Raw genomic sequence first — 25,796 nt, 5'->3', positions numbered from 1 at the left:
AGCACCTTGATAAGGCGGTCCAAGCGCCGCTCTGATCACGCACGAAACGCGAAAAGCAATGGAATAGGCATAGTATGTCTAAAATCTCGGCTCTGCTCTCACCTCATCGAAAGAGTGCGCGTGCAGATATATTTCCCGCCAGAAACTTGCTTCGGACCAGAGCCAGAAAAATGTGATGGTTCTATTTTTCATTAAAATGTATCCGTTCTACAAAACCAGGATCGTGGCAAAAAATAAAAGTTAAATAAACAGACCGGGAAGTGGCTCACGTGTAGAGAAAAGGCAAAGCCGACGCATTCAAGAAAGTAAATGTGTCACTTCTAAATGAGCCGAGTTGGCAATCGGCACTACTGCTCACAAAAAAAAAATATCCACACAGAATCTGCTGTCAGATTTATCTGAACGATGCGTAAGAATTTCGTAGCACTCACATGGTGTTTCGTGGGGGTATGCTGGTGTCCAACGGAGTATCGAGTAAGGGAGAAGCGCGGTTGCAACACCGAACTGTTAAGTGAGACTTCCTGGGGAGTGCGTAGAAGTGGCGAGTAGAAGTAATGCTCACTGGTGTTACATATAGCACGCAGCTGATGTGGACGTGGGATGAAATGACCAGGCAGATATATAGCAAATGAAGGAAATATATGCAGCATTTATTAGGTACCCTTCCGGTGGCAGTTACCAGCCCGCTAGTCGCTTTCACTTTCCTGTTAACTGTGTATATGTGTACATGTGTTCAAAAAATAATAATAATGAACCATTATCAAACGTGAGCAACCTTGCTCCGGCGGCGGTTACGTCTGGCGCGGCGGCGCGGCCCGCACATTGAAAGCGGTCAGCAAAAGCGCCAGACTTCGGCATGTGCTGAGATCTGCGTGAACGCTGTTTTCTCGCCGCTTCGTTGGCGTTGAAGCTTCCTCTCAAGCTCATTCGTCCCTGGCGCACGAAGTAGTTACCGCGCTGTAACACTTCTCAACCTTGACACCCGGGTAAGCGACCGTATTTCTCCTCTTCCCGTGTGTGCGCAGTCTTCACTCTTAGAATTTTTTTTTTGCGAATGATTTTCTATCATGTTTCCTCACGCCTCTTTTCGCCTTGTAGGCTGGCAAATAGGGTGGCCACGTGATTCCCTTTGCCACCTACAACAAGTCCGGGATGTATTACCTTTTCTACGAGATATTTGGTCCATAGTTCTCTTCTACTGTTACTATTCTCACAGCAGTGAGAGGGTGTCTCGCACGGACGCATCTAATTCCAAAAGCTATGCGTGGCTGTATGCTGCTGGTCATCGTTTGGCCTCCAGGGCCTACTATTCAGCAGCAAGCGAATTGGTCACTGAAGTGATCGGCAATGTATTTCAACGCCTTCAAGGCACTTTCCCGAAGTCACCTTAACCTATCTTAGAAATGACATGTGTGCTTACTTACCAATGTATGACCTGATGCTCCGTTCCTTCGTAAACGAAACGAGACGTGTGCTTCATCTCCGTCCTTCGCGACTTTTTATTCCTCCGTGCCGCGGGAGAGCGAGAGCTGGGCGAAGGGACGGTTGATGTTTATCACAATGTTTGCATTCTGATAGAATGTTTACCCTTCTTCTTGTAGGGCAAAAGGGCGGACGGGCACCCCCATTCTCATTTGACCGATAGAATACTGATTAAAATTCCATTAGATGCTCCTGCCAGCTCGGCCTGTCACGAATGTAGTTGACGTGTTTGCTGGCGTCTTGACCCCATCTTCTCGTTTGCATCGCACTCTTTTATTGCCATGTGCGCTACTTGGCTACTATATATATATTCAAATAAATTTTGGGGTTTTACGTGCCAGAACCGCTTTCTGATTATGAGGCACGCCGCAGTGGCGGACTTCGGAAATTTCGACGACCCAGGGTTCTTTAACGTGCACCTAAATCTAATTACACGGGTGTTTTCGCATTTCGCCGCCATGGAAATGCGGCCGCCGTGGCCGTGATTCGATCCCCGTGATTCGATCCCGCGACATCGTGCTCAGCAGCCCAACACCATAGCCACTGAGCAGCCACGGCGGGTATATATATTATTACCCGCCGTGGTGGCTTAGCATCTATGCACAAGGTCGCGGTATGGAATCCCACCCGCAGCGGATGCGTTTCTATGAGAGCGAAATGCAAAAACGCCCATGTCCTGTGCATTGCGAGTGCGTTACTGATCCCCTGGTAGTCAAAATCAGGAGTTCTCCACTGTAGCGTGCCTCATAATCAAATCGTTATTTTGGCACATTGAACCTCAGAATTCAAAGCAAGAAAATTAAGCTTTTCCTAAATCACCCGTCTTATGTAGCACAATTTTACTTCAGCTATATTACTCTCAGCGGCATACACTACTTGCATAAAAATGAAAGTGACGCCTAATTAAACAATATGTGCAAATGAACTTTTCCACTAATTACTTTACTCAACATGTTGCAATTTACGAATGGCAACCGGCGACATTTAAGGCCACACCCACTTCGAAAGAATTCTGAGGATCACACCAGTTTCAAGATATGCATTCCTAGAGGTTACGGCGATATTTATTGGTGATTCCCTAACTTTGAAGATTTAATGCAAAAAAGGCTTGCGATTTGTTGGGCGTGTTGGTAAACTGTCTTAGAGAGCATATTGAGCGCCAGAGAACAAGGACAGAAGTGATACGACACCACAATGCGCTAACATCAACAACTTGGTTTTCAGGAAGCACCCACTTATGTAACCTAAGCAAAGTGGCGCCGCCTCATCAAAATTTTAACCATCCAAAAAAGCCGTCTCCTTAACTAAAAGGTCGACCGAAGAGGCCCTAACACACGTGTCACTATTCCGACAGATAGCCTGAGCGTCAATCATCTCTGGCACATGTTTATTTTTGTGCTTCGCAAGAACGCGGCAGGATCCATACACCGGCGCACTGCCGCATTCCTGACATTGAGTTGATAGATGACATTATTGCTTATTTTGCACGTTTAGGCTATGTTCTCGTAACCGGTCATTAAGAAACCTTCCTGTCTGTCTGATGTATTTTTGTCCCCACAGGACAGCGGGAACTCATAGAAAACAGCTCCTACGCAACCCACTGGTGCTTTACGATGATTCGTAGAGCATCCGACAGCTGGCTTACGGTAGGGGTCCGTTAATCGTGATAACTTTGCGAGCTTTCCTGGCGCTCAATGTCTATATATATATATATATATATATATATATATATATATATATATATATATATATATATATATATATATATATATATATTATTACTAGAATATTACCAAGTCTTTTTATTAGAAATGTTGTTCCATTGTTTCTGCCGCGACATATTTAATATATTTTCCTTCCTTGTTTTCTCCTGGCATTGTTTTGCAAGAAAATTGACTCTCAAACGGTCGAAGTTCTCTTCCAATAAATCATCGTTTATTTCGATTAGGCTGTCCATCGACAGTTGGAGGTCTTGCTTTTTTTATATGAACTAAAATATGCCACACACCAAAAATATCCTGTCAGTAGATGTATACGTATGCGGGATACTATAGCGATAGCTTACACTATTCCTGGATGTTCAGCTTAGTTGATGTGTACGTGATGCTCGTGTGCAGGACATTCGTTAATTTGATGCAGCTGTCACACCTTGTGCAAAAAAAAATTGTGTTTTCCTGTTGACTCGGCATCATGTGTAGGAGGGTTTTATAACGGACTCATGTGGAAAATGGTTGTCTGACTACGCAATTCATCATATTCTTTTGCTAGGCACAAATTCGTGTCTATTTATTCTCGGTCTTTATAAATCAGCATTAGATTTAACATTTGCCCATTCTGGAATTCTTGTTCCTTCTTGGTCTGTCAACGCTGCCTCAAACAGTGCCATCTATTTATAATTTTTTCGTATTGTATAGTCTCTTACTTTATTAGAGCCTTTAGTGCCCTCTGTTTTCAATTACGACAGATTCTGGTCCACAGCTCTCACATAGCGGTGCCAAATGAGTCCGAACCATGATGTTTTCCGCGGTTCAAAATGTACAGTGAAAAGGTCATTTTATTCTTAAGTTGGATAGCAAACTACTTCTTTTCGGTGGAATTCGGAATCACACGGGAATATAGACGACGAAAAGCCCACTTGGGGAATAACGTAACAATCAGTTTCCGAATAACTGGAGTGACTCGAAATTCGTAACTGCAAGATTCAAGGGAAGAGTTTAGAATTTCAAAGATGAGTACGCTGACAAACGTCATGACTGTCTGTCTAAAGCGGGCAACAACAAATCACTGTTCACATTCCTTCGGTCTGTAAATGTGATTGTGACGCGAGCAAGTATTCATATAATTTTCTCTGGCGTGAGTTATCTGCTTCTCCAGAACTCGTCGAGAAGAGCTTAGAACAAGGCTTAACAACGCCATTACATTAGTTTCAGAAGTGATGCTATTTTAGATGACTGTGTCGACGTCACACTGTCTGAGCTTTCAAGTGTCATTACCATTTGCGTTCCTCAGAGCCTGGTGCTGTTGACATTTCAATGCGATGCTGGAAATGTTGTGTGGGGTCACAACTCTTCGAACATCGACCTTTTCTCTAAAAAATGATTGGATTCCTCTCTTCACGATGATAGTCAAACTAATCCCGTTATTTACAGGGACACTAGAGAGAAAAATTGTTTGAACTCTGTACCAAAGTGCACAAAAAGTAAGCAGTACCATGACAGGCACGCTCCCTTTCTCAGCCATGACAACAGACAAGGATTATTACAAGGACTAGACATTACTTGAGCTCTGTTAATAAATTGTTTTCTACAATGCCAAAAGAAGCCACTCTTAGGGCTTGAACTTCGTCACTCCACCCTCCGTTTCGCCTGCTTGGGGGTCGGTGCGAGTGCCTAGAAAGCGGATCCTGTCGCGAAATTTCGTGCACGCACAATCCGCAAGAGCGGATCGCACATGCACTCTGATTGGAGGACGCGAAGTCTGCTAAAAGCAGGCAACCTTTCGGCGAAGCAAAGGTGTTCAACACTGGCATTTCAACACATTTCAGATTCAACACATTCTTATCGATGTGAGCTCAAGTTTCCACGTCACGGTGAAAATGCGACTCTTAGGCTGTCACATTCTGTTCTGTGGCCGCACGTGTTGCACTGGTGCGGTCATCCACGCTGAAAGCACTGCACAGTTATCTTACCTGCGCCACCCTTTAAAAGTGCATTGTAACCGCATCATGTTGCAACATGGGATGTATCCTCGGATGATCACTTTCAGTGCACACTGAATTGGCTGGTTTAGAAAACCTTCTCGAATCATCAACGTGCCGCGTACTACGTCACACGAAAGTGATAGTACCACCGAAAGCGATTCATCCAGGGGTGCCCCTATGTCCTCATATATCGCTATCTATACGGGGAATAGTAGACATGAAATATTACTATTATTACTATTATCTTGATAATGATACTCGGTTATCTTTGGCGCGATGACGCCAAACAGAAAATTGTAGAGCAACATGAAGAAGTTCCGATACGGCTTTATGTTGCTCAATACATGCTTAATAAGAATGTTTTTCCGAGCGAGAAAGCAGCCTGCAAACACGCGCGAAATTGTCGCTCAAGCACTTTGCGTGTATTCGCGGCATTATTTCGCGCTAGGAACAACACTTTTATGTAGCACGTATTGAGCAACATAAAGCAGTATCGGGAGTTTTTCATGATGCTCTAAAATTTTCTCATTTAAACTTTTCATCTAAATATAATATTTGAGAAGTTTATTAATTAATCAGAGTAATTGTGTAATTAGGTGGAAGTAAAAAAACATTCTGAATATCCCCAAGCGACGGCAAGCAGCATTACCTTGTTTCTGTCCAACTATGTGACATTTGCATATCTTTAAATATTGGTGTTCATAGTTAGGACACCCTGTAGAAAAAGTTATCTTGCTCAAGGAACACATGATCGGTGAACTATTGTAAGACCTGCTGATGTTATTTGAGGGAATGGGACATGGGCTGTGTGTTTCTGCAGCACCAACCTAGCTAGCTGATGATGCACAGCCACATTTTAAGGAAATGAGAGCTTTCATGGATTAACAGAAACACGTGGCCAGCACCTGCATTTCATCCGAAAGCAAACCAAGATTATCAAGTGACTAAGGAGTGCAATGAGTTTAGTGATTTCACGTTGTGCGAAAAATTATTGTAGTGAGTGGTTTGTATCTGCCTTTCTTAATCAGTAGCTGCTTGAACAGGCACATGACCATATAATGAAATGCATGCTCACATGGTGCAAAACAGGGCAGCGCAAGAAACTGAGATAACATTTATCGACAGTTTTTATTTTTATCGCAAATGAGCGAATAGTTCCTCGGGTGCAGCTTTATCACTAATGCGTAATGTGTACTTCGCAAACATGCAAGATTTGTGTGTTCCATTATCGCCTAGTCACTACACGAGTAACCGACCAAATGCTACCACAATAAGCCGTGTGTAAGAGATCAGAAATTTGCAATCAAGAAACCACAGTGGTTCAACCTCTATGCCTAACGTGAACTTGTTCCGCAAGAAAACAGTTATAGAGGCATTCACATGTACCATCCAAGTCCACATTTCACAGGTAATATTTGATTCCTTCCCGCCTTGCTCACTATTGTACAAACTTTATTGCAGCGCCGTCTTCGTGGAGTAATAGGACCTGACAAATTAAAGCTGTGGTAATTCAGTACATTAAAAGCAACGCTTTACGTGGCTGAGGTACTATCTTTGAGAATTGGATAATGTACAGTGTCTTCTTGTTATCGAGTTGTGCATTCTTATGCGCAACATGAGCCGAGCGGCATTTTGTCCCGTTGATCGCTTACCAGATGAGCACACTTTCGAAAAACCTTTTAGGGTGCGCTCCAAAGATTGTACGAGGTAATAAGGTTTGTCAAGTGAGAACACATGCTCGCAGTCTCCATTACTAAGGATCACTAAACTAGTCCGGATGGTCAATCATCGTCTGCGTGTTGTGGCGGAGGTAGGTGAACGTCATACCGGAAGTAATAATAACTAATTTTTACAGCGAAGTTGTTAGCCTCTAGTTAGCCTGTAACGGCTTCACCATCAATTCGTATGACAATATGAAGCTATCATGTCTGCTGCTTGTGTGCAAGTCGTACTTTACGCATTTTTCTGACGTATTTTACTATTAAACAGTGATTAATTGCAATGAAGCACTTGTGCTTGGCGGAGTGTGTAGAAGAATGAGTATGCACGCTGCACTTCCGGACACGGGCGTGCGGGCATGACTTATGTCGTTTTTGGTTGCGTGTCATGTCGGCAACGGCTTCGCTGTGTTAAGAATGGCGAGCTTCAAGGCGAAATTGCCACCCAATTACGACTGGGGGACAAGACGCGGATCCCCCACTCTCCGTCGCTGCAGCTAGGAGGCGTTCGAAGAAGCGGGCTTTGTGCTGAAAACCGCCTCCATCCACCAGCCCCATCGCCGTTGTGACGGAACGAGTTCGGTGGGTGAACAATGGTGCCAGAGCTCTCCAGCGCGGACCTGATCTGCTACGCATGAGCAAGCTGCCGCGGGAAAGCCGTTTTGTGTTGCTTCCCATGCTCCGACCAGACGCAAGACAACGAGCTACCCACCATTGGCTCCGATACTTCCCTGAACGGCACCCCTCTGACGCCGGCGTCGGGCATCGGAATGTGTGTGCCTTTGTGTACGTAAACTGTTCTGCGGGGCGGCGGCAAGTTGACGATGAGTAAACGAACATTCGCCGCCTTGTATCGCCGGCGGACCGAGTGTATAAAAACTGCTGTTGTGCGAATGCTCGATACACTTCTCTTGGGCAGTCATGTTAGACTGATACACTTCTCTCGTGCAGTCATGTTGGACTGACACTCTTTTTCTCAAGCAGTCATGTTAGACTGATTTAAATACTCTAAATAAACCCATATTCCTCGTTCTCGACGAGAAGCAGTTCTTCCCTTCATCAACGTCCTCAGCGTGGATAAGTTGGACGACGGCATGGGCCAGCTACCTTCGAATTCATGCCGGACTCCAATCTTGGCAACGGATCTCGAGCGATGGGATTGAGCCCCCAATCCTGACAGCTGTCATCCACTTATAAATTGTTTTGCGCTAACGTATCGCTAATAGTAGAGATATACAAAATACCGCAGTTAGCACAAAATGTAAAGTTGGCGCAAATGCATGTGAACATATTTTTCATGCAAACGTAACGCGATCTTGCAAACGTAACATAATGACGCGAACGTTTCCGTGCAGGTGTGGCCTCCGTTTCAACACGGCACAAATGCACAATAAATGCTGACATCTTCTTTACGTTGCGCATAGTTGAGGGGGTTTCGGTGGGGCTGCGCAAACACAGTGGAAGGATAGCTAACCTGATGAGGAGAGGAGGGGAGGGGGAGGAGGGTATGAGGAGGGCGGTGCCGGCGTGTGCGATTGGCCCGCTACTTCTTGCTTAGCTTTCGGTGCCTGGTGGAAAATCGAGCCGGAATGCAACGAAAGGGTAAAAACTGCAGCTTAGACGGCTTCTAGACGAATAGAATTTGGCAACGCTATGTCGTGTACGTGGCGAAAGGGCTCAACAGCGTTATGCTGTCAAGCAAAAATTTTTATTGCACACAAATGAATCCATTGTACCCGGCAGCTCCAATAGCCAGTGCCAAAAGGATAGGTGGACAGCTATCTTCTATTCACTTCAGAACGGGACAGTCTCCGGCCATTACAAAAGAAGGATTCAATTTTGTTCGGTATATTAACTCAATCTTTAATGCGTACACGTCACTTTGGTGCGGCGAGTTTTCCTGGTTTTCGAAGTAGACGCTGCCCGAAAACTTTCGACGGAGCGCGGCGGGATGATGGTGAAAAGGGGTAGCATCGAAAATCATTATTTCTTTTTTTTGTTCAGTTTAATCTTGCCTAATCAGTGTGTTCGTGCGTTCACTGTTTTCTTTAATGTCGCGTGATAGACAAGTGATGTGGGGGTGGCCCTAAAGAAAAATGTTTGACCAATCGTGGAGGGCTGATTAATGAAGTGGAACAGAGAAGTTTGGAATAGCTTTACGTTATAGCGCCCCTGTTTCCATGGAGCGCGCAGTATTATTAACGGCTAAGTGTATATATCCTACCTTAAATGTAACGTTGTCGCGGTTCACGGGGAACGGGAGCTTTAATTGTGAGAAATCGCCCTGTCGCACTCTATATCGGCACACCCGAGAATTGAAAACGCAGACTCCTTCTATCGATCCTACGCGCACTCTCGAGCATGTCGGCTTTGACCTCGCTACACTGGCCTTATGCAGGTCTTATGCACTGGCCTGCATCGCTAAAAACAACACGCTTCGCCCGGCACGAACCTGTAATTTGTAATGTTGAAACAGGGATACAGGAAGCGGAAGCAATGGCACAGAGCTGTGCCATCATTTATTTATTTATTTATTTATTTATTTATTTATTTATTTATTTATTTATTGTTATGTATTTTCTTGACCTCGTTTTCTAGCTTTCCTTTCTTTCTTTTTGCACATCTGAAAGTGTGAAACTAATTTTAACCAACGCGTCCACATCACAATCTTGTTTCTGTTTGACCGGACGCTTCGGTTTTCTTCTTTCCTTTTTTTAAGCGTGGAAGCACAGTGCATTGACATTGAGCGAATTTTTTTTCTCAACGCTGACTTTTGAAAACTTTACTCGAGATACATTAATTAAAATTTGAGCATAAAATTTGTTGAAAGTCAGCCCTACGTGCGTCATACCTGGCCCATGTAGTCGTCCTCACGCTATACCTGGCAGTCAATGACCGCCAACATGCCCAACTTCCCAGGTGTACGCCATGGCCGAGGATGCGAACATCTTTCGAATGAAGTTGAAAGGTCTTGTGGGCCACATGCAGCGTCACTCGAGCCACGGTGTGCTGCCGCTTCAAAGGCGACAGGGCACTGACGCAGGCGTACGTTAGCTGTGTGATTTGCGCCATCGATCTGCTTCCCTCGCGGCGGTTGATGATAGCGATAAGCAGGCGGAGCGGCAAATGTCTCGGGTACAATCCATTGGATAAAAACGTTTATTCTATCTAATAAATGAAGTCTAAGTGTAGGTGGGTAACAACCATTGCGCTCACTCCTTTGAAAGCGAAACGATGAGTGGCTTTCACAATTTTCGACGCGGGCTATCAGTAGCGCTCTCACTTCCAGCGTTGCGGGAGGAGGGAACTCTAATTTTTGTAGAGGCTGCTCAGATAAAAAAATTCTGCTTACGAAATCAAGGAACCGAGATGTCATATAGGCATGCATGAGCAAACGTTCGGAAACTATAGCCAAGCTTACTTTCTTTTCTCGCGCAATTTCAACGAAACTGGAACGCACTGGTCCTGACGTGCTCGTCTCTATGTACAATCCACATCTACCCGGTTTCACAGGATATCCGGAGTTTCCTTTGCGACAACTGCTCATGAACCAATAACTTTTTTTCAGCCAGGTAAATCCCAACGTGTGACATTCATACATCTACAACACATTTAACCGCTCATCACTGCAGAGTGATTTTCTTAACATCTTTATTTTAGAGTAGCTAGAGCAATAAAAGGACAGAATGCACCTAACTGCCTGGAAGAGTTTGAAACAAGGAGTTATGTCTGCCGTTATGTAACGCACGACAGCAGTTTCCAAGGTTCCTGGCTATGTTACGGGGCAGAAACAAACGTTCTCGCTCGCCTACACGACGAGTACCAATGGCACGGCAGAGGCACCTGCCAGCTCACCGCGGTGGCCTTATACTGAATGGCGTTGCAGTGCCTCGGCTTCTGCATGGACTTCTTCTGTTGAATCGAAGAGGCGGATTCAGAAAAGACGGAAAAACAGTACCGCCTGCCCGACTACTTAAGACTCTAGCATATGCCATGTACCTACCTCCACTGCTGAAGGGAGCTTTGCAGAACCGTTGTTGATGACTTTGATGCATCGGTATGCGTCTTGCCCTTTGTTTCCTTTAAAAAGTAAATTACTGGGTATTACGTGCCAAAAGTGCTTACTGATTATGAGGCACACCGTAGTGAAGGACTCCGGAAATTTTGACCACCTGGGATTCTTTGACACGCACCTATGTCTAAGTACACGGGTGTTTTCGTATTTCTTCTCCATCGAAATGCGGCCGCCGTAGCCGGGATCCGATCCCGCGACCTCGTACTCAGCAGCCCAATACCATAGCCACTGAGCAACAACGGTGGGTTTTGTTTCCTATATAGCATAGCGGAGATGGACTAGCACAAACGTTCATCGGAACGTGTCAGAACGTGTGTAGGCGCTGGTGGCGACATCTTGTGGATCCGGGATCAACTATGACGCGCGAGTGCCATTGTCAATTTGAGCGGCTGTTTTCTAAGAAAAAGAAAGCCAAACATCTTCCCGGTTTGTAAATCAAACCGGGAATTGTAAATTCCCGGTTTGTAAAAGGTTTGTAAATCAAACAACTGGAATACATTCAACATAGACGAAACAGTTCGGCAAGCTCTGCGACCAGCAGTGGTGCTTCCCGTGTCTACGTCTCACTAGGCCAGATCAGTACGTGTCCCCCGTTCTAAACGATTTTTTTGTCTTGACTATGTGGCTGCGATGTCCACCTCGTAAAGCCTCCGTCGTTAAGCAATGGAATGTAAGGTGAAGCTGGGTTATGATAAACTGCACATCTGCAATAATAATTTGGATTACGTTTAACATGAGCATGCCGGAAAACGATATTGGGGACGCGAGATCAAGGGAGTATGTTGATGCAACAAAATACAAAGGCGCTTATAAAACGGATCGGTGGACTTCTGCTGGTGCTCCCACGTTACAATGTGTTGTTTTCTCTTTATTAACCTAAGACACAGAATGAAGCGTTGACGCGATTGCTGGTCCACAGTTGTCTCAGTCGAAGTCCATCAGAAGACGTGTTCACGAAGGGCGGCTTCGTACCCGGCATCTCCTTTGACAAGCGAAAAGTCAATGGATAGCGAATTGACGTAGAAATCAAATCGACATGAAGTCATCGAACTCGCGATTTGAAATGAAGTTGACATTTGATCTCCTAGGAACGCTAGCAAAATTCTAAGCATACCTGTCAAAGGGCTAATATCAAAGGGTGTGGAATCTATTTGCCACTGATTATTAGAGTCCTCTTAGGCTAGCCAAATGGGTGGCACTGTACAATATGTCAACTGTCCACCCACGAGCGCAATAAGGCTCGTGACGCTTAGCAAATCTCAAAATTTTTATGAAAATGTCATGCAGCGCAATACTGAAATTCTTTTATTGCATCAATGTATAAATATTCTGCAGTTTTCTAGAAAAGATATCCATCTCAACGCATTCAACGCTTCAATTTTTACTTACGCTGCTTCTCTTAGGATCCATAAGCGCTCATATTAAAGCTACGTTTCACAACTCGAGCACTTTCAAGCAGGGGCGTAGCCAGGGGGGGGGGGAAGGGGGGGCTTATGGGGCTTCAGCCCCCCCCCCCCCCCCCGAAATTTTTTCGTGCTGTCATGTGCCGCCGACCAAAATAACTCCCGGCGCCAGAAATCATGCTCTATTTTGTCTAGAATGTCCTTAATTCACGCTCGAAAAGACATTTCAGCGCGAACATTGCTAAATCCGGCTGGATTTCGGGGCAACGCCCATGCATCGGGAGTCACATATCGTAACGCAAGGAGCCCCACCGGGCACAAAATTTCAAGGGCGTTTTGAAGGCGAGCGGGCTCGTCTCTGCATCTCGCCAGGCCGCGGAATCTACAGAGCGCTTGGATTTCAATTTTGAAACGTTGTGGGTATAAAGTTCTCACAACATTTCGATGCGAAAGGTCCATTGACATTTTCAAAGTCGTGCTTTAGATTTTCAATTCCGGAACTTTTTGGGTTTAATGCTGTTGTAAACATTTGACGCCAAAGCTGCATCGACTTTTCTAATGTCGTACATCGGGCCATACAACAAGACAAGCCAAATCAACATACTATCAGACAAGTTGACAAAGCACGCAGCGAGGTCCGATGAGACAAAGCCTTGTGGTGGTTCATTTGTGCCCTCAGGTCACAGAAAAGAATATAAACATTTTTTTTCACCTGCGCCAAAGCATCCATGTCAAGACACTAAAGCCACCATTGTAACTAAGTTCTTATTCATTTTTCTACCTACACTTTTATTTGCGAGGATATATTGAGCCTCTTTCTCATTTCTTTTTCTTTTTTTTTTTCTCGCGACCCACGGGCTGCCGATCCAGCCAGAGTGCATGCGTTTTTCTCGTGCTGCATCGATAACCGCGGGCCGCACTTGGATGCGCGTTTGTTTTTCTCTGGCCGACTGCATTTTCGCCTGGCAGAGTTTTGGGCGCTTTCTGGCTAGCAGACGAGAAAAAGAAACAATGCATAGTCGCTCGCCGCCAGCACTGCGGGGACTCGATGCATTGCAACGCGTTCGCTTGAGCGCAACCTCTCCGGAAAATTTTGTCTCGCCGGTGTGGGATACCGAGCAGTACGCGTATGGTTTTCTGTGGACCAAGCGACAAACGTTTTCTTCGATATTCCTTCGGTAGCCAAACTAGGGTGCCCAAAGTAGGCATTCGATTGTAGCCAACATGTTTTCCTTTGCGTTATTATATTTCGCCGCCCCCCGCCCACAAAAAAAAAGAAGACATTGTTGCGGCGCAGCGAATTTTCGCATGGTGAAAGTTCGATTTTGGTACTTCTTTTGCGGGAAGTAATGGGCGACGGGACGCTTCAGTTGCAGGATACCATTTTATTATTGCGATAGCAGCTCTATGAAGAATCCAGGCGCATTCCTGTCGTTGCCCTCATGTTCCGTATAAATAACGGCCAAGGGCGATAACATCGTGACCGCGCGCCGCATGCTCTATGTGCGAGTGAAAGCGTGCGGGGGGAAGGGAAGAGGGTGAGCCGACGATGGTGGCTGAGTCTTGTGTGCGCAAGGGAGAAAAGCGGGGAGGAAGCGCGCCGCCTTCCGTCGCACGCGATACATTTTGGGAGTGGAGAGAGGGGGGGTGCTCTGATCTGTGAATCTATGGTTGCGCAAACTGTTTATTTGCCTTGTTTGACGCATCATATATAGTGACGTTTTCTTAGGTACGTAGATTTATTGGTGACTTATGCGCATATTTAAATATCTTGTTGCGAGGTTTTGTGCATATGCGCAGTGAACATTGTTTCCAGTGACAATTTTTTTCCCTGTATCAAGCTGTATCTTCACATTTGTATATCCCATTGTATCTTCGCATTTCTAATGTGCGAAGGCGAGTCAACTGAAAGTGAGACAACCCGCCCCGCGCAGTAATGGTTCGGTTCATTATTTTCGAGGCATGCGCGTAGCACATATGCATCTCATTTACAAGTGACATGCACAGGTGAGGTTAAATGTTCTTTAATGCTCTCACACACGGGGTTGAATATGGTTGCGTGACATAATGGACACTTCAAAAGTTGAACAGCTTGGTGTCGTGAGGTTTTTGACAGATGAAGATGTTTCCCAAAAAGAAATTATTCGCCGTATGGCTGCCGTATGCGTTGAACATTGCGTGTCATTGGCCACTGTGAAGCGTTGTAGCAAACTGTTCAAAGAAGCACATGAAAGTTACAAAGACGATCCATGGCAGGGCCAAAGCCACCGTGCAATCACCCCCAACACAGTTGAAAAGGCCGTGGTTGCTCAGTGGCTATGGTGTTCGGCTGCTGAGCACGAGGTCGGGGGAATATAATCCCGGTCATGGCGGCTGCATTTCGATGAAGGCGAAATGCGAAAACACCCGTGTACTTAGATTTAAGTGCACGCCAAAGAACCCCAGATGAGGGTGACGACTTTTTGTCTGCAATTGTGACCGGGGATGACTCATGGTGCCGCTACTACTAGCCTCAAACACTACGGCAAAGCTTACAGTGGAAACATTTGAATTCACCACTCCCAAGGAAAACAAAGGCGTCATTTATGCCGGAAAAGCGCCGACTTCTTTTTAAATCGTTAGGGGCCACTATTGATCGAATTTTCTAAACCTGGAGATACTCTAAATCGTTTCAGATATTGTGAAAGATCGTATCGGCTGCGTGTCGCAATTAAGAACTAACGACGTGGAAAATTGAGCATTGGGGACATCTTGCTTCACGACATTGCCCGTTCCCACGTCGCTGATGTGGTTAATACAAAACTGGCAAAGTTCAAGTGGGAAATGCTGCAACATCCCTCATGCAGCCCAGACCTGTTGCCTTGCGTCTCAACTCAAGGAGTTTTATGAGACGGGATTAACGCGACTCGTTAGTAGGACAAGTGTCTAAATACTCATGGTGACTACTTTTAAATAAAGTACCCCGTTTGTCATATATTCGCATTGGCTCCCTTTCATTGGACTCGCTCTTGTATATGTTGCAGAACTCCTGCTTTTTATAGGTGCGCTCTGTTGCGACTATAATTTCGGAGCAATTACTCTCAATGCACAACCGGTGACAGCTGCTCCTGCGCAATACATTCTAACAAAGAAAAGCGTCATTGAGATTTTCCCCTGGTCGTTGCATATGTACAAAAATGCAAACAAGGTTGCTGAATGACATATATATATATATATATATATATATATATATATACATATATATATATATATATATATATATATATATATCTATATATATATATATATATATATATATATATATATATATATACATATATATATATACATATATATATATATATATATATATATAACCCGCCGTGGTTGCTCAGTGGCTATGGTGTTGGGCTACTGAGCACGAGGTCGCGGGATCGAATCCCGGCCACGGCGGCCGCATTTCGATGGGGGCGAAATGCGAAAACACCCGTGTGCTTAGATTTAGGTGCACGTTAAAGACCCCCAGGTGGTCAAAATTTCCGGAGTCCTCCACTACGGCGTGCCTCATAATCAGAAAGTGGTTTTGGCACGTAAAACCCCAAATATTATTATATATATATATATATGTGTGTGTGTGTGTGTGTGTGTGTGTGTGTGTGTGTGTGTGTGTGTGTGTGTGTATTGATCCCTCGACTAATATTATAAGGAGCAGGCTGAGCTGCAAAGTGAGCCCCGCCCCCCCCCCCCCCCCCCCGAACGAAATTTCTGGCTACGCCACTGCTTTCACGTTGTCACTCCTGTGGAAATAGTACAGAAAGTCGGGCTAGTTGGTGGAAGTTCATACATGGCATGCATGAGAGCTCGTCAGCGCTTGCGTTGTAATCCTCTTTTCTTCTTCCTCGTCTAGGTAGCGATGCTGCTTGTCAAATGTGAACGCTCCTCCTGCATTCAGGTGGCTTGAAAGAGATTTTATCAATCATGAACAGAAATAATGCCAACAAAACGTTTACAACGTTGCAAGAACAAGCATGTTTCCTTACCGGCTGCTTTGAGGCTCACTGCTTCAACTGTTGCGAGCGCAAATATGCCACAGGATATATTGAACTATACTGCCTTTGACCAGGCGTGCAATCGTGATCCATGCAGAGCGACAGTTCCCGCCTATTCGCACTTGCCAACCAATGTATGGTTTTTCACATACCATGCGGTCTTTACATGAAATTGGCGAGGGGCTTCTAACAAACAAGAAAATGAAATTCCCGGCCTGCGCCACAAAGTGTCGTAGTATGTACATTTGACAGACGTGATCGATCGCGTGCGCGTGAGCGAAGTTTGTCTGAACTTTGCTTATAGTAATACTTCTTTTGTAAAATTTTGCAAATAGGATTGCCACTCTGTCCTGCGTGCAATGTGAGAAATGGCATATAATGCACCTAATGTGCAATTGAAACTTCTTTGCACTCCATAAGTCTATATTGATGTTCGTTCTTAGTGTCCCTCAAGCAACGGTTGTCGGACTACGCAATTCGTCATATTTTCTTGCTAAACACGAAAGTATGCACATTTGCTCTGCGTTTTTATAAATCAGCATTTGATCTAACATTTGTCAATTCTGGAATTCTCGTTCCTTCTTGGTCTATTAACGCTGCCTCAAACACTGCCATATACCGATCATTTTTTTCGTACTGTATGGCCTCTTACTTTATTAGAGCCTTCAGTGCCCACTGTTGTTAATTAGTAGAAATTCTGATCCACAGCTCTGACATAGCGGTGCCAAATGAGTCCCAACCATGAAGTTTTCCGCGGTTCAAAATGTACGGTAAAAAGGACATATTATCCTTAAGATGGATAAAAACTACTTCCCTTCGGTGGAATTCGCAATCACACGGGAATTAGACGACGAAAAGCCACTCGGGGATGAACTTTGCAATTAGTTTCCGAACAACTGGAGTGACTGTAATTTCGCAGCTGCTACATTCAAGAGAAGAGTTTAGAATGTCAAAGACGAGTATGCCGACAAACATCATCACTGTTTGTCTCGAGCGAGGAACGAAAAATCACTGTTCACATTCCATTGGCTTCGAAAGGTGATTCTGACGCGAGAAAGTATTAATAATACAATTTGCTCCGGCGCGAGTTGCCTGCTTCTGCGGAACTCAGCGAGAAGAGCTTGGAACAGCGCTTAACGACCATATTGCCTTAGTTCCTGAAGGGGTGCTATCGTAGGTGACCGCGTGGTCGTCACCGTGTCTGAGCTTTCAAGTGTCATTAACTTTTGCTTTCCTCAGCCCCAGGTGCTGTTGACATTTTAGTGCGATGCTAGAAATGTTGTGCGGGGTCACAACCCTTTGGGGAACACTGACGTCTTCTCTAAAGAATGCTTGGCTTCCTCTGTTCAAGAGAATAGTCAAAATAATCCCGTTTTTTACGGGGAGACTAGAGTGAAAGGTTGTTTTAACTCAGTACCAAAGTGCACAAGAAAGTAAGCAGTACCATGACAGGCACGCTCCCTCTCTCAGCCATGGCGACAGACAAGAGTTATTGCAAGGATTAGACATTATTTGAGCTCTGTTAATAAATTCAGTTCTACAATACCAAAAAAACATTCTTAGGGCCAGAACTTCGTCAATCCACCCTCCGTTTCGCACGCATGAGGGGCGGGGCGAGCGCCTGCAAAGCTGATCCTGTCGCGAAATTTGGTGCAGGCAGCATCCGCACGAGCGGATCGCACCTGCACTCCGATTGGACGACGCAAACTCTGTTAAAGCAGGCAACCGTTCGGCGAAGCAAAGGTGTTCAACATTGGCAACTAAATTTAACAGCAGACGACACTGGCATATGTTTATCGATGTGAGTTCAAGTTTCCACGTCACGGGGAAAACGCGACTCTTAGGCTGTCACATTCTGTTCTGTGGCCGCACGTGTGGCACTGGCGCTGTCGCCCACGATCGAAGCACTGCACAGTTATCTCACCTATGACGTCTTTTAAAAGCGCATTACAATCGCATCATGTCGCAACATCGGGTGTATTCTCGGGTAATCACTTTCAGTGCGCGCTCAATTGGCTCGTTTAGAAAAACCTCTGGAATCATCCACCGTGCCGCGTACTACGTTGCGCGAAAGTGATAGCATCGCCGAAAGCGACTCGTCCAAGAATACCCATATGTCCCCATATATCGCTATATGTACGGGGAACAGAGGACATTAAAGGTGATGATGATGATGGTGATGATGATAATGATCGGTTATTTTTGGCGCCATGGCGCCAAGCAGAAAATTGTCAAGCAACATGGAAAGCTCCCGATACTGCTTTATGTTGCTCAATACGTGCCACATAAAAATGTTATTTCGAGCGCGAAAGCAAGCCGCAGATACACGCGAAATTGTACCCCAGGCACTTTACGTGCATTCGCGGCATTCCTTCGCGCTTGGCACAACACTTTTATGTAGCACGTATTCAGCAACATAAAGCAGTATCGGGAGTTTTTCATGTTCTACAATTTTCTCATTGAAAATTTTCATCCAAATATTTGACAAGTTCATCAATTAGTTAGGAGTAATTTTGTAATTAGGCGCAATGCAAGATATATTTTGAATATGTCCAAGCGACGGCATGCAATATTACCTTGTTATTGTCCAAGTATGTGACATTTGCACATCTTTAACCCTCTCATGCATGAATTAAATCCAGAGGATAAAAAAATTATTTTTTGCTTAAAAGTGTTACTAGAGGCCACAAAGATTATGATGAAATTTTATTGCAAGTAATCCAGAGTCTCTGTATCACATTTCCGATCTGTCCCCAAATGAGGACAACATGCTGTAAGCCGACATTAGTTTCTGTTTTAAGTACACAATAAATATATGCAACAAAAACTTATTGAGCATTCATACTGGAACACTGAAACAATTTCAATTCAAATTGAAATGCTGACGGTAGGTCTTGCACATTCCACTTATGGACTGTGGAAGGACTCGAAGCACTCGGGACAAAGAGGGACGTTGCAGCGAGCGCAGGGGTATCTTGTCTTGCTACGGCAGTCGAGGCTTCGACAGCGGCTGGCGTACTTTTGGTCGCTCTTCTTTGGGAAATGGCGCCCGCCGTCCAACCTCTTTTCCAGCGACACATGCTGGAGCACTCTCTTTCTTATAGGCGCTGGCGAAGAATCGTTGGATGGCCGGCCTCGTCGCTTCGAGTTCTGTGCTGCTTCGCCTCGAAATATGAGTGCCTTGGCAACGCGACTTCGGAACTCAAGTTGGTCCATATAATGCTCCGCACCTTTGTCCCACCGCCACACAATCCAGGCGTTCACAACTGCTGCATTTAGTAGGTGGAAGAACATTCTCAAGTAGCCCCTTTTGTTCCGGACGTCATTTCTGTACCTTGCAATCAAGGAATCCATGAGGTCGACACCACCCATGTGTTTGTTGTAAACTTCCACGGAGTACGGCCTGGTGACATCCAATACTTTGCTCTCTTTTCTATTGTACCTTTTGGTAGTGCCTTCGGGCTGCTGTCCTGCATAGCTGGAAACAACATGAACAAGCGAGTTGTCCAGCCACCTTGTCACTGTGATGTTGTCTGCTGAGGTGCAAATTGATGTGCTTCCCCTTCCGTCTGCTTTGAGCTCCTTCAAGGGCTTTAGCTTTTTATCCGCTCCTTGCAGACGGTTTGCACGGCACGTCCCAACAAACCATATTCCATCCTCTCTGAGTTTTCGGACGAGGGCCATAGATGTGAACAAGTTATCGGCATAAAGTTTATGATTTTTCCCTTCGAGTCCCTCGGACAACCTGATGACAACGTCTCCGGCCATACCAAATTCGCTTGAAACTTTGGCTCGCCCACCAGTTGCCCCTTGGTATACCTCAAAGCGATAAATGTAGCCAGACACTCCTGCTCTCACCCACACCTTGAAGCCCCAGCGCTTCGGCCTACTTGGGAGGTATTGCTTTATGGAGGAGCGCCCCTTGAATGGTATCACCATCTCATCCACGGATTGGTATTCCTCAGAATCAACTGCCGAGCAAAAGGCTACGTTGAGTGCATCAATGACTGGCCTCATCCCAGCCAAGCGGTCATTCTGGTAGCATAGAGTGTCGGTCCTATCGTTGAAGTGAAGGAATCTTCGAATCTCCTCAAAACGGTTTACAGGCATTGAATCAGCGACAATGTCCATTCTAAGGCCGGATTCTGTAGACCAGTAATTCCTGATTCTTGGGTATTTGATGTAAGTCATTACCAAGCACATGCCAAGAAAGACCTTTAGCTCTGGCAAAGTGAACCGTAGGTTGTCTTTGCCTTTTTGCACTGCATACAAATTTGTTTGAAAAACAATGTGCTCCAGCAATGAGTCTGGAAATTCGGCGAGGAAGTAGTCAATCGGAAGTGTACCGTGCACGTTGACCCTATGCTCACCAAGAAAATCGGGAGGCTTTCCTGCATAGTCATTGTCTTTGTCGGCAATCCACACTGTGCTGTCCGTTCGCGCGGCAGATGTCTTCGAGGGGGCCCTTGCAGCAGAGCTTGTTGAAGCGCCGTTAGCACGCACAGGCTCACGGTCATCACTCTCTTCTTCTGAGCTACTTGAAGTGTCAAGGTCGGTGAGTAGTTGCTCCCAATCATCTGCGTCGGAATCGTCATCAGAGTTAGATGAGACGTCCAAAAGAGCATCGATTTCCTCTCTGGACAGTCCTCGCTTTGAAGACATCTTGGAAAACTATCGTTTTTCCCACGGTCTACGGAAATGCGGAGCTTATACACACCCAAAAACTCCCGCAAAAGCTGCCTCAAACGTGCACGAAAAGCGCGCGAAATATACACGCGCTTTCAGCCCAGGTCTGGCTTTCTGCGGGTACATTTTTGTTTGGTGGCGCTGCAGGTAAGGCTACACTTTTCATGCATAATGTCCCCAATTGAGGACACCTCTTCTTTTCCTTGTACCGAGCCCATAGCCAAGAAAAAAACGGCAACAAAATCAGATAATATAGATCAAAGGTTGCTCTTTGCGCAGATATTTTTTACAGTCCAAGAGCATCATAGCCTGTCGAGCAATTATTTTTTTCTTTTCTACGAACGTTCAGTGACCCCGAACAAGCCTACTCTCCTTTAGAGACTGGCGCTTCAAAAAACATGGACAGCAAGCGCCATCTGTGTAACAGTTTAGAAACCTTGGCATGTCCTCAAATGAGGACACCATGCGGCTAGTGACTCACTGCAAGCAACTGGACGACCTTTATAGCAGGATAAATATGTGTCCTCATATGAGGCCCGTATGCATGAGAGGGTTAAATCTTGCGGCATGATTGTTGGGACACGCTGTAGAAAAAGTAATCTTGCACAAGCTACACATGACCGGTGAACTATTCTAAGACCTTCTGACGTTATTTGAAGGAGTGGGATATGGGCTGCGTGTTTCTGCAATAACAACCAAGCTAGCTAATGCACAGCCGCATTTTAGCAAAATGAAAACATTTATTGTTTAACATAAACACGTGGACAGCACCTATATTTCATCCTAAGCAAACCAAGATTATGAAGTGACTAAGCTCTGCAATGAGTTTAGTGATCTCGCGTTTTGCGAAAAATTATTGTCTTGAGTGGTTTGTATTTGCCTTTCTTAAAGAGTAGCTGCTTGAATAGGCACATGACCATATAATGAAATGCATGCTCACATGGTGCAAAACAGAGCAGCGCAAGAAACTGCGCCAACCTTTGTCGCCAGTTTTCATTTTCATCACAAATGAACGAATAGTCCCTTGGGTGAAGCTTTATCACTAATGCGTAATTTGTACGTCGTAAATACGCAAGATTTATGGTGTTCCCCTATGACCTAGTCACTACACGAGTAACCAAACAAATGGTAACGCAATGAGCCGTGTGTAAGATATCACAGAAATTTGCAGTCAAGAAACCACAGTAGCTCAATCTCTGTGCCCAACGTAAACTTGTTCCGCAAGAAAACATGCATAGAGGCATCCACATGTATAATCCAAGTCCACATGTCACAAGCACTAGTTGATTCCTGCCCACCTTGCTAACTATTGTACAAACTACATTGCAGTGCCGTCTGTCTGCAGTAAAATAACCTGACAAATCAAAGCTGTGGTAATTCAGTACATTGAAAGCAACGCCTCACGTGGCTTAGGTAATATCTTGATCCTATGCATGGCTCATCTTATTATCAGCCGTTCTCTTCACAACTTGTTCACTCTGTTACACCTGAAGGATAGAGTGCCACCAGGCACTGGTGTAATCCTGCAGACATGATATAGCATCATGACTGTTCAAAAGTATCATGGTACATCTGCCTGAAATGTAGCTGGTACACGCTCATCATCAGGATATGCTTAAAAACATAGCTGTCTAGCATTCAACAAAACCCCTGAAATATAAGAGCTGATTCTCAACTTTGCAGGTGTGATGTTTTACTTTTGTAATGCAAGAACACCAAGAACAGGAAGGACACAACACAAATACTTGCATTAAACGCTCCCAGTGGCAATGCTGGTAGTTTTCTGTTTTTCTCGGCTCTAAACCTGTGAAAAAATCTGTTATTTCCAGACTATCTCATATAAATGAGATACCGTGAAAAGCAACAAACTACTCAGGTGCGCAGCTTTTTTTTTTTGTCACTTGTGACCTTTGTGCTGCAGGTTAAATATATAGGTACACTACGTGTAGTGGCGAACAGCATGAATTTCCCATTTACAGCTTGACATGATCAGCGATAAAGATGTTCTCATGCGTCAGACATTCATATCGTTATTTTTCCAATGGTTAGTGGTCCAATGCTGCGCACACTGATGGCAATATTTTGCGCAGCAGTAGCATATTCATAAGGCTACTACATGCAACATGCGTTTTGCACCTCTCCTTTTATATACGGCCTTCCGACACAGAATACAAAAGTCCAGGCTCAAATATTTAATTACGTCATTATTCAGAAGGCAGGCAGGTTTTCGGTTTCACACGTTTCCATTTTCCACATATGGTACTTATTATATGTTCTTAATATACATCTAATTCCAGTGGTTTATCTTTTAATGGGGAAATACTTTGTTCGATGTATCTTTACCTTCATGTTTTCTACTTGTCCATAAGTTATCTCTATTCTGCATGAATGGATACCTCTTTCAGTAGAGGTATGTAGGCTGTGCCTTCATTAGTGCAGTAAATGTTGTGAAAGCATTGAATTCATAAAATAGACATCCTATTAAATATGTACAAGAAGCCTGCATACAACAGCATCATAACAAACCAGCTGAAATGGAAGCAGTGCTCTAAAGCTTAGTTCCCACATGTGCTGTCGCACAGTTGTCACCGATATGCTCACAAAGGTTTGTGTCGTTCGTATTTCATGTTATGAGTGATGGTTTCATAAGCGCAAAATTTCTTCACAGTCTGTCATTTACATAAGTACATGTAGCGGGTTGAGCTGCGTGATTATTGATGCAGCTGAAATGATGTATCATACACAGCTTGGCACTTGGGCAGTTGCTGCAGCATCTGACGCATGTCCGCTGAAACAAGTTTTTGAAATATTACAGCCTTATTGGCAATGCTGTGAGCCCATACCATCGCATGCATTTCCCTGCCATATATTTGCCATGAACGCACTTTTAGGAGCGCCCCCTGGACCAATGCCTATATCCAGTCCTGACAACCATTTCCCTGCGCACTTGGCGTTTCTGAAATTTTACAGGTACGGTGGCTTCTGCCTCATCTACAAACTTCACCCGTAGAATCGCCGAGCTGTCGTGGCAAGAATGCGGTGCTCATACGCCATCTTTGGCCTACCCCGGTTTCAAGCATTCAACTTCCGGTTTCTTCTGCCACTTGCAGTCTGATTGCCGCTTCTGTGAGCCCATACCAGCTCACGGATTTCCCTGCCATCGATCTGCAGTCAACGGACTTTTTGGAGCGCCCCCAGGATCAGTGGCTATATCAAGTCCTGACAACCGTTTTCCTGCGCACTTTGGCAGTAGCGGCAGCTTCTGACGCATGTCCGATGAAACGCGTTTTTGAAATATTACAGGTTGGTGTTTCCTATCTGTTATCCTTTGTATTCGCCAGCCGCTGCTGCCAACGCTGCTTGAGATTTACGAGTGTTAATAGTACCTGTTTAAATGTCGCGTTGTTGTGTGTGCCGCCCTGCGGTGCTTGACATTGACTTCTACATTACTTTTTGTGAGTGCAAATTCAAATTTAACTTTGGTTCGTGCTCTGGTATAGCGGAAGAGGCTTTTACTGGAAAGCGCAATATCTCTAAGAAGGCGTGGAAATGTGAGACATGTTGGGGGTGGGTCAAGGGGCAGATGCTGAAATTGAGCGGCAAACGCCCAGGAAGACATAGCAGTTTGACTTCTAGCAATCGAAACCAAGCTAGATACCGTCTTGGTTCTGCCAATCAAACTGGTGGAACTGGAATGGTTTGTGTAACCTCTTTCTGATAAATTCGATGAATTTCAGATGAGCCTGCAGGCTCAGGAAAAAGTTACCACGCAACTATCAGACAGAGTTGACCGATTTTAACAGGCAGATTCGAGCAGTGAATTGCCCAAATCAAACGGGATCTAGATAATGTTGAATGACGTAGCCGTAGGTTAAATATTGAAATGCACGGTATTCCGGAAAGCGAGAACGAAGACCTAATGATGAAGGTAGACGAAGTAGCGATGCAAATTAAGTTTCCACTATTGAACAAGAGTGACATTACGGCTATACACAGACTTCCCGCTAAACCAGGCAAAACACGGGGGATCATTATCCGTTTTGTTCACCAGGAACATCGCAATGCCTGGCTTGCAAACAAGAAGCAACTAAAGGATCATGCGCACGTGTTTTTTCTGTGAAAATGTGACACGGCTATCACGTGCTATTTTATCAAAGACGAAGGAATGGGCCCAGATCTCGGGATGCGCATACGTCTGGCACTCACACTAATGTTTTGGTGCGAAAAAGGAGCAGCGACTGAGCTGTTGTCATACGCGGCGAGGAGGATCTGGTCAGTCTTACAGCTTCGAAGTGATGGCAGCATACCTGATATCAATACATGCGTAATGTTTACTAAACCACAATGGTGACCCTGGAATTCCAATTTTCTCGTGATGTCGCGTAATAAAGAACGAGTGTCCGTTTTCAACTTTTCATTTTAATTTGCGAAGTTTGAGAAATAGGTTTAAAGAAGTCAGTTTGTATCTCTCTGAACTGCAACACTGCCTTGACATGCTTTGTTTTAGTGAAACCACTTTCCATCAGAGGATGAATGGGCTTCGATTTCCGGATGAGACTGTATCTCTGTTTATTGAACGAAAAAACGAGGAGGCGGAATTCCTATTATGTCTGTAATAGTTTGTCGTATAGTATAATTCCCGAGCTCAAGATTGTTAATGAATGTTACGAATGTATTAATCTTCAGTTTATGAACACTTTGATT

The 25,796-nt window shown here is 44.8% G+C and overlaps 1 long non-coding RNA gene and 1 pseudogene across 1 annotated transcript; both read left to right on the top strand.

The window, feature by feature from the left end:
* The window catches only part of LOC135897540 (HEAT repeat-containing protein 5B-like), a 389,157-nt pseudogene that overhangs the window by 178,549 nt on the left and 184,812 nt on the right, over positions 1-25,796 (top strand).
* Positions 937-24,278, top strand: LOC139047741 (uncharacterized). The gene is made up of 2 exons (XR_011507343.1): positions 937-986; positions 24,063-24,278. It is a non-coding gene; the product is annotated as an uncharacterized lncRNA (long non-coding RNA).

The sequence above is a fragment of the Dermacentor albipictus genome, chromosome 7 (assembly GCF_038994185.2).
Source record: "Dermacentor albipictus isolate Rhodes 1998 colony chromosome 7, USDA_Dalb.pri_finalv2, whole genome shotgun sequence".
In the NCBI taxonomy this organism is placed as follows: Eukaryota; Metazoa; Arthropoda; class Arachnida; order Ixodida; family Ixodidae; genus Dermacentor; species Dermacentor albipictus.
The sequence above is the reverse complement of the archived record's forward strand: the minus strand, read 5'-3'. Positions and strand labels throughout refer to the sequence as shown.